The 9,096-nt window shown below is 40.9% G+C and overlaps 1 protein-coding gene across 4 annotated transcripts in view; it reads left to right on the forward strand.

Annotated features, from left to right (window-relative positions):
* The first annotated feature begins 8,099 nt into the window (after window positions 1–8,099).
* Window positions 8,100–9,096, forward strand: part of LOC115221220 (thyrotropin-releasing hormone receptor-like) — a 63,442-nt gene continuing 62,445 nt past the window's right edge. For 2 of the 4 annotated variants that reach the window (XM_036510807.1, XM_036510808.1), the window contains exon 1: window positions 8,100–8,208. The gene's annotated coding sequence lies outside the window, so the exon portion shown is untranslated. The remainder of the gene's footprint in view (window positions 8,209–9,096) is intronic. The other 2 variants (XM_036510810.1, XM_036510809.1) reach the window with 2 other exon arrangements.

The raw sequence follows: 9,096 nt of genomic DNA on the forward strand, positions 1-9,096 counted from the left end.
GAAATTTTCTACATCCGGCCCTCATCTTAAAGTAACTGTGATGACAGACCTTTAATGTAGTTATCTTTCGACTATAAATTGTAGGAATTACGGCTGAAATTGGACAGATGGTGGGGTGTCGTCGTCTTTGTGAGGGTGTATGTGCGGATGTGTGTGTATATGTGTGTATATATACCTATACGCATCCCAACCTAGGTTAGCATGTATACCAACCTCTTGCCCCCCCCCAGACATTTTCGCCTGCATATATATTTTTTCTTTCTTTTCTCTTTATTTTTCTAGTACCATTCCCTCGTCTTGAATTTAATGTAACTTAATCCCTCCTTTGTCCAACTCCTACTTACTTCTCCTGCATAGTTTTTCTTTTTTTCTTCTTTCTTGTCTACAGTTATGTTTATATTTACAAATGTTTACCGTTTTTGTGATGGTAATAGTAAGTTAATGGTAATGAAAATTGTAGCAATGTTTCATTCCCTAATTCGACGGAAAACTAACAACATAAGCACCCAAACTCCAGATCTTTAGCGAGGCAATTCTTTATGTATGCATGTACCTTATTTGACCCAGACTGCAAAATGAATGCAGCACAACATGTTGCACGGAATCCCACTCGTAACGAACAGTTGCTGGATGGGGCGAAACGATCATCGTATGAAATGAAGACTAATACCAAATCCATCTTCTGGTTACTTAATCAATTATTATCATCTCAACTAACATTGCAGGATTCCAGTAGATCCAACAGAAATATACCCCAACTATGGAGGAATCAGGTACTCAACACTTGACTACACTGATCGATATACACGCATTAGTCCAAAATATTACATATACACACTGTTGGGAAATTAAGGTTTTCTTAAAACTTATGCCTGTTTTGTGAGTATATTATGAAATAATATTATTATTGGGCAGTGTTACCTACACTGCATTATAAATTTTAACAGGTAAACAGACGGTTTTGCATGCTGTACTGTAAGGTCACGATGAAGTCCATTGTCAAAATGGGGAAAGTTAGGTAAATAGCCAAACTATGATGAGAAGACATACCTAAAACAAAAATAATATATAGAAGCCAAAACAAGAAGAGTGCCATTGTTATCAAGTGAATGATATTTCAGCATCTAGTGTGCCTTCCACAGATTCAAAAAATAAACTTGTCAATCTAATTCATTTTTGGTAATGTTTTATAGGATTCAGGAAACTCCTCCAGTAGGTATACAGAAGCAAAAAATGAAGTAGATTGACAAGTATATTTTTGAACCTGTGGAAGGCACACTAGATGCCGAAATATCGTTCACTTGATAACAATAGCACTTTTCTTTTATTTTTTGCTTCTGTATACCTACTGGAAGAGTTCTCTCAGTCCTATGAAATAATAATAATAACAACAACAACAACAACAACAACAACAACAATAATAATAATAATATAATAATAATAATAATAATAATAATAATAATCGGATCTTTTCGGTTTGAACGGCAGTTTTTTCTAGCGGTGTCATATGAAATTGTCACCCATAATTATGATCCTAGTATCGATCTATTGCATTTCAATCTGTTTTAGGGTTAGGGTTAGGGTTAGAAGTGGGAGGAAGGGTACCTTTTTTTCTTCACAAATGTAAATAAACCCAATCTGTTTCTTAAACGAGGGACATATTCATACGGCACAGAATGTTTTTCACCTCAATAGACGTCAGTGATTGGCTGAAATTGCAGAAATTGAAGAAAAAAAAACAACAAATATCTTACAAACCATCGAATTTTCTCAATAAAGCCAAGAGAAAAAGATGTTTTATAAACACATTCTACCAGTATACGAAGTTTAAAATATTTTAGTTACCTAGAAATTATGTTAAAAACTGCCGTTCAAACCAAAAAGATCCTAATAATCTTATAAGCACAAGGCCTGAGATTTGGCGACTCAGCTGGTACTTAATTTACCGGCCCCGAAAGGATGAAAGACAAAGTCGGTTTCGGCGGAATTTTTACTCAGAACGTAGCTACAGGCTAAATAACGATTCTGCCATCTCACCGCCTTCACCGCCTTAATAATAATAATGACGATTATTATCTCTAATAATAATAATAATAATAATAATAATAATAATAATAATAATAATAATAATTTCTTTATTGGTCGTAACGACAGAACTCAAAACATACTGGACAATACACAGTGCATTTATATGTGTAAATAGCAAAACAACAATTAGCAAGGAAAATTACCCAACAATAGTGGCGAGATCCACTGAGTGGTGACCAAAGCAACCTCACCCACTTTGGGCTCCTAACACAAAGGCACCTGAAGTAGGCACCCCCTCCTCCTCACTCCATCCGGCCTACAGGCGCACACTTAGTGTAGGCCCATTCACACGAGCCATCCTTGCTACATTCACCCACCTTTCGACAAACTTACTGGGTGACAGCACCTCCCTCTCCAGTCTCACCTTCATATTCGCTTAGCCTAGCGCCGACCATCTCTGTTTCAGAGACATTCGACACTATCACGGTGACATCCTCTGCATACGCTAACACATCTCTTCCGCATACTAGCTCACACGGGATGCTCCTCGAAGCATCCAGCTTCCTCAGTAATGGCTCGAGTACCAGTACGTATAGAAGGGATGAGAGTGGGTATCCCTGATGGACCGAACGGGCGATGCCAAACGATTCCGACAGGTGGCCATTTACTTTGACCAGCGAACAGATGTCGCTGGACATTGCAGCGATCCAGCCTCTGAAAACGAGATCGAAGCCAGTCGCTATATGAACAGCCTCCAAGTACCGACGGTCAACCCTATCGAAGGCTTTCGGCTGATCCAAATTGATCAGGTCCCCACCCATGCCAGGTTCCTTATCAACCTTCTCCGTGGTTGTCATTCATAGATCTGTTGGGGATAGCGCAAGTCTACGCATAACCCACCAGTCTGGCCACGACAAGCGTCAACCTCTTTGCAAATATCTTGGCCAAAATTTGTAATCTACATTTAGCAGAGTTATGGGCCAAAATTTGTAATCTACATTTAGCAGAGTTATCAACAATGCCCCCCTTGTTCGGATCCTTTAGCAGTAGCGTCACCACACCTCTCCCGTTCTGCTGCCAGTTGCGGTAGACATCTACCAAAATCTCACCGAACAAGTCTGGCATATGAGTATAAAGTTCGAAGGGCAGACCATCCAATCCCGGAGACTTCGCCTTCGCGCAACTATCCAGTGCGTCACGTATATCTTCCGCTGTTATCGGCATTTCACAGAACTCCACATCCCTGAACGAAAGCCGCGGCAGTCCATCAAGGGAAGAGATGAAGTTCACCTCCGCCTCCGAACCACCGCGCGCCTCTTACAAAGTGCCGCTGAAATTCTGTATAAATCTGCTTGGACTCGCGTAGCATGCGCCCGTCCCGACCCCTCAGAGGCCGAATTGTGGTTTTATTTCCACGTTGCTCCTCGGCAACCCGGGCCCATCGAACGGCTTTCATTCCCACGTGCCTTAAAGCACGTTATCTAGCTCTGACAATGCAACCTTCATACTTGGTGGTTCCGAACCAACCTCGCTGCCAGCACGTCGGTCACTGTGTCACTACTGAGTGCCTCTTCTAATTTCCTAACTAGTTCTCCCTCTACACTAGTATTCTTTATCCCTAATTCCCTGCTAAATTCTACCGCTTCTACTCTAACCGCCCATTTTAGGGCTGCCCACCATCGGTTGTTGACGACTGCACGCATTAATTTTTGATAGACTAATTTACTAATCCAGTCTCTGAAAGTTTGGCGCACCGGGAAAGACGCATTTAGCTTCCAGTATCCGCGGCCCTGCCTATGGGGCCTACATAAGTCGACCATACAGATCATAAGTTTGTGAGCCGTATAGCTGCCAACTTCAAATTGTGGACAACCTATGCTATCCTTATCTGCTGGCCCACAAAATACCCTAGATAAGATCTGGATACCCAACGCTATTTGTCCACGTCCACACTGGAACATTCGGGATATCTAGTCTGAACCTGTTAGCCAATTGGAAACGATCGAGCAGGTTTGCGAGGCTTGCGCACCATCTTTTCTTATCGGCTAGCACCACCCAATCCATACGTGCATCCAAAATGACGTTCCAGTCTCCCACTTACACTAAGGAGCGAGACGTCCTAAGAAAGACCTCTGGCTGTCCCGCTCCGGTCGGTGCGTACACAGCGACCCGTCTGCCTTCGTTATCATTCGCGTCCAGGACCATTATCCTACCTTCCGGGTCCAAGGAGACCGACCTATCTCGAGACCCAGGCCTTTTCCCGGGCAACTAAGAGATGCAAAGATCCCATAATCATCAAAAATGGGCGCTAAGTCTCATGAATTCGAGATCCTGGTCTCACTGGCAGCTATTACGTTTAATTTTCGCCACCTGAGATTATTGAGCAAGCGACCTTGCTTCCATGACGACCCCAAGCCGAATACATTTATACTGTCCACTCTAAACAAGACCATGTTTGACGATGGGAATGTGTAAAGGCTTTGTAGGGAAGTGGGAGTGCTTACTCTCTCCCTCACGTTGGATGCGAGGTTTTTCCCCCAGCAGTATCTTGTAAATTCTGATATTGAGGTTCATTTGAAAGACCCCTACAAACTGGGGATATCTAGATTTCAAAGTTTTGTAGTCGCTTTGAGTAGTTTTGAATATTTTTATGCGTGTCGGTATATTTATGGTTGGCGACATAAGTGGATTCATTAATATCCATATTTGTTGATGTGTTCTATTAATTCGTTATTTTTTGTGCTTATAGCTGTAAGATTTATAATGTCTGGTTTATGATCATTTGGTGGAATGCAGTCCATCTGTTGTGTATGTAGGCTATGTTGTTTTTGTGATGGTTGTGGAGATTGTGGTGGTAGTGGTGGGTATGATGCTATTGTTGCCTCTGTGTGTGTACTGTTGTTACTGTTCGTTTCCTCTTCCATTTTCTCGTGCCTGCCTGTCTTTTCTGGTCATCGTTTGTGCTCTTCCGTCTTTTCCATCATTTTCGTGTGACTGTTTGCAACGCTTGTCCCTCCTTATTTCCATAATTTTCGTTATCTGAATATGGGAAGGATAGTTCTTCCGCAGGTATTTGTTTTATGTTGGCGTTGTTAATGGTGTTGTCATTATCTTTGTTGGGTAGTTTCCTGTTGCTGCCGTTGTTGTTCCCGTTTGTGATGTAGTTGTAGCTGCTGTTGCTGGTGGTGTGCATTCTGCTTGACGCCGTGCAGTTGTTTCCATTCCAGTCGTTGTAACTACGGTTGCTACCGGCGCTGTAATGGTTTTTGTGGATGCTATTGTGTCCAATTGTCTCTGTTGGTGTTGCTGTTTCTGCTGCTTCTGCTGCCCTTGTTGTGGTGTCTGTTGTTATTGTTGTGGTCGTAGTGGTGTTAATGGTTGTTGCGGCTCATTTTCCCCTGTTCCTTCTTTCTTTGGGCAATAAACTCTGATTTGACCTGAATCGCCACAGAAGTAACATCGCGGCCTTCTTCCTTCCACGATCACCTGCAGATGCTGGCCTCCAAGGATTTCTAATAGGTCGGGAATTTTCCCTACAGTTTCTAGTTTTACTTGCAGTAGAATTTCTAACCCTATCCCAACCCAGTTCTCGTTTTGGGATTCTTGGATTTTGGGATTTCTAGGAGTCTTCTAGGATCTTTCAGCACTATGGCTTTTGCTACCCACCAGAAATCGATTTCTAGTGGCATGTTACTTTTATTCGGATCACTCTCTGTCCCAGATAGATGGAAATGAAAGTGACCTCCTCTGTTATTAATGGGACAGCTTGATTGTTTTTGTGCTAGTGATTCCGACTAAAATATGACCTTGATGTAGCCGTACTTTGGGGCGTGGCAGACAAAGCTGATTTTTCCCCATATATATTTTTGAGACAGAGCTCGGCTTGGTCTGATGGTATTTTTTCCAGTCTTCTTTTCATGAACAGACATCTGTACATGATTGTATTTTTTTATTTTTTCGGTTGCCTCTAGCAGGTTTTGTGGCACATTTAGTGGTGTGGTCTTTCTTTCTTCGCGTCTAATAATCCTCTCAGTTTCCTTTAAATGTTTTTCCTTTTCCTTTAGCGACATAATTTCAAACTTATTTGTAACTTTTGCGAAGGAAATCCTATTTCTATTTTAACCTTCTATTTCTTTGTTCGAAGTTTTACTGACTTTTGTGGTGGTGGTGGTGGTGGTGGTGGTGGTGATGGTGGTGGTATTTTCCTTGCACAATTGGCTACTGCTAGTTATATTTCGTGCTTTCTTGATCGAATTCTCATTACACCTGACACTTGCTGTCATGTTGTTGTCGTTGCTGTTGCAACTCCTCCTGCTACTACCACTATCATTTACATCTAAAGTGAGTGGGGGGAGGCTAGTAACGGTGGAAAACAATTTCGCGTTCCACATCGCATCCTATTTCCCTCTCTTGTTGACTCACTGGCAAAGACGACGACGCCATATTAAATTTTGCATTTTGCAAATTTTGAAAGGAAAATTTTCTTTTCGAGTGGTTTTTGTCCCACAAGGCAAAAACAAAAAATAACATTGTTAATCTGAAAACTATGGTCTACTTTAAGTTGGTCGCAAGTTATAACAATAAAATGTAACAATAACAAGCTTTTTAGAGGTAAACAAAGCACACATTTATGGAGCTCTGAAATGCATATCCAGCTCTGATGACAACAACAACAACAGCAACGACGACGACGACGACGACGAGGAGGAGGAGGTGGAGGAGGAGACAGCTATAATAATAATAAATCAAATTAAAGACAGTTATTGTTGATGTTCTTCTTCAGACCCACGTCACCTTTAATGGGATAGATACATGTACGAAAATGAATGTAGTCCTTCCCTTATTTTTAAATATAGAAATGTATTTGAAGAATATTTGATTGCTATTTCTAGCAGGTGCAGTGATTACGTAGACTCTTTTGTGAATAAGGTTAGTTGGCTGTGCACGTTTTCGCGCAATTCGCACGCATAAATTTCTTGCATGTGTAAAGAGACCACGTTAATTACAACAAACGTGTTGGCTCATGTGTTAAAGAAGGACAGACTCCTAAACTTATGAGATGTCTAAGCTATCCATGGTAACAGCAAATATCGAATGCGTCAACTTTTCTTTGTTCAGCATGCAGCCTTAATATAAGAATGGAAGCCCTAAGAAAAGGAAGGATCTTAGGTATATCAATATTTAATTTACCAACTGAGATTTTGATGTAAACATTGTATAACCTAATGCCCTCGAAAAGAACAATCTGATAGGGAAAAATTTATCCAAATACACACATATTTATGTGTGCGTGTGTTTGTATGAAAATGTCTGTGTTTATGCGTGTTTTTGTGTGAAATTGCTCGTGTGTATGTATGTTAGTGAACTTATTTTATCAATGTTCTATGCGCGTGTGTGTTTTTGTGCGTGCATCAATATGTGTGCGTGTGTGTTGGTTTACTTGCATGTTTGTGTATGTGTATCAATATGCGTACATGTGTTTGTGTCTGTGTGTAATTATACAAATATATGTTTGTGTGATAACGTGCATGTTCGCGCGTGTGTGTATGTACGTCTTTATACGCGCGAACTCAATGTTGGTGCGTTTGTCGAAAGAGAAAGGAGGAAGCAGAGGAATAACAAAGGAAGAGAAGATGATGAAGATATTACAGATAATACAGTGTATTGACTGAATACTTGCAGAAAACCATATGGCCAGACACTATAATAGTGCTGTGTGTATGTGTGTGTGTGTGTGTGTGTGTGTGCGTGCGTATGCGTGTGTGTATGTGTGTGTGTGTGTGTGTGTGTGTGTGTGTATAAAAGGAGGAGACTGATAGTAAAAGAGAGAGATGCAGTAACAATATAGCATAAACTCTAAGGCCACCACCTCCGCTGCCGCTGCCGCCGCCACCACCACATCCACTACTACTACCACAAGTAGTAGTAAGAGTATAGCTGCGACTACTACAGATACTACAACTACAACTGTTACCACTATAACTACTACATTAGCTACTACTAAAAGTAGTAGTAGTAGTAGTAGTAGTAGTAGTAGTAGTAGTAGTAGTATAGTAGTAGTAGTAGTAGTAGTAGTAGTAGTAGTTAAAGATGCTGTGGTGATAGTTTCGGCTACTGTTAAAGGTGTAAAGCAGGACTTAAAAAACAGTTTGATTTTATGAATTCTGCAGTTGATGACAGGTAAGTTGCACTGCTACTGTTGTTGTGTGGGGGGGGGGTTGATGGCGATAATTTGGCTGTTACTGTTGATGATGATATTTATGTTGTTATTGTTGTCTTTGTCCAGATCAACCTCCGATTCAGCAAACCTATGATCAAAGACATTCCGACCGTGACGAGTTCCTCTTTTTTACATTAAGGCTCATACAGAAATGCATATTATTACCTTTTTATTTTACGGGCTACTTCCTTGAATCGACCCCAGTACTTTTTTAGCCTAGTTCTTGATATTGGTCTTTTTTGCCGACCTGCTAAGTTGTCAAGCGGTGATGGTGGACAAACACACACCACACACACACACACACACACATCATATATATATATATATATATATATATATATATAATATATATATATATATACACTCACAAGGCTTTGGTCGGTCTCAGGCTATAGTAGAAGACACTTGCCCAAGGTGCCACGCAGTGGGACTGAACTCTGAACCATGTGGTTGGGAAGCTGTTGTAATTTGTTTTTCTTCTTAAGTTTACTCAGTAATGTAGGGTGCAGTCAGAGAGAGGTTTAACTGTTATTTCTAGCTTCTTGTTGTTAACGTTGCTATTGCTATCGCAGCTGAAGTTGTTGTTGTTACCTCTGTTATTGTTGTTATTGCTGCTGTTGTTAAGGATGTGTAGTTTGACAGCGGATTCTTTCAAATTCTTAACGTTTTGAGTTAAAAATCCACCGAGGTTAACTTTGCATTTCATACCCTTGGGGCAATAAAAACAAGGTACTAGTCATGTAGGTGTAGGAACAGGCGTGGCTATGTGCTAAAAGGCAGTTATTCCTTCTCTTTTTTCATGGCAGAAGTATGATTTCTCGGAGATTTGGTTGCCATTTCTAGCCTTT

The sequence above is a fragment of the Octopus sinensis genome, linkage group LG18 (assembly GCF_006345805.1).
Source record: "Octopus sinensis linkage group LG18, ASM634580v1, whole genome shotgun sequence".
In the NCBI taxonomy this organism is placed as follows: Eukaryota; Metazoa; Mollusca; class Cephalopoda; order Octopoda; family Octopodidae; genus Octopus; species Octopus sinensis.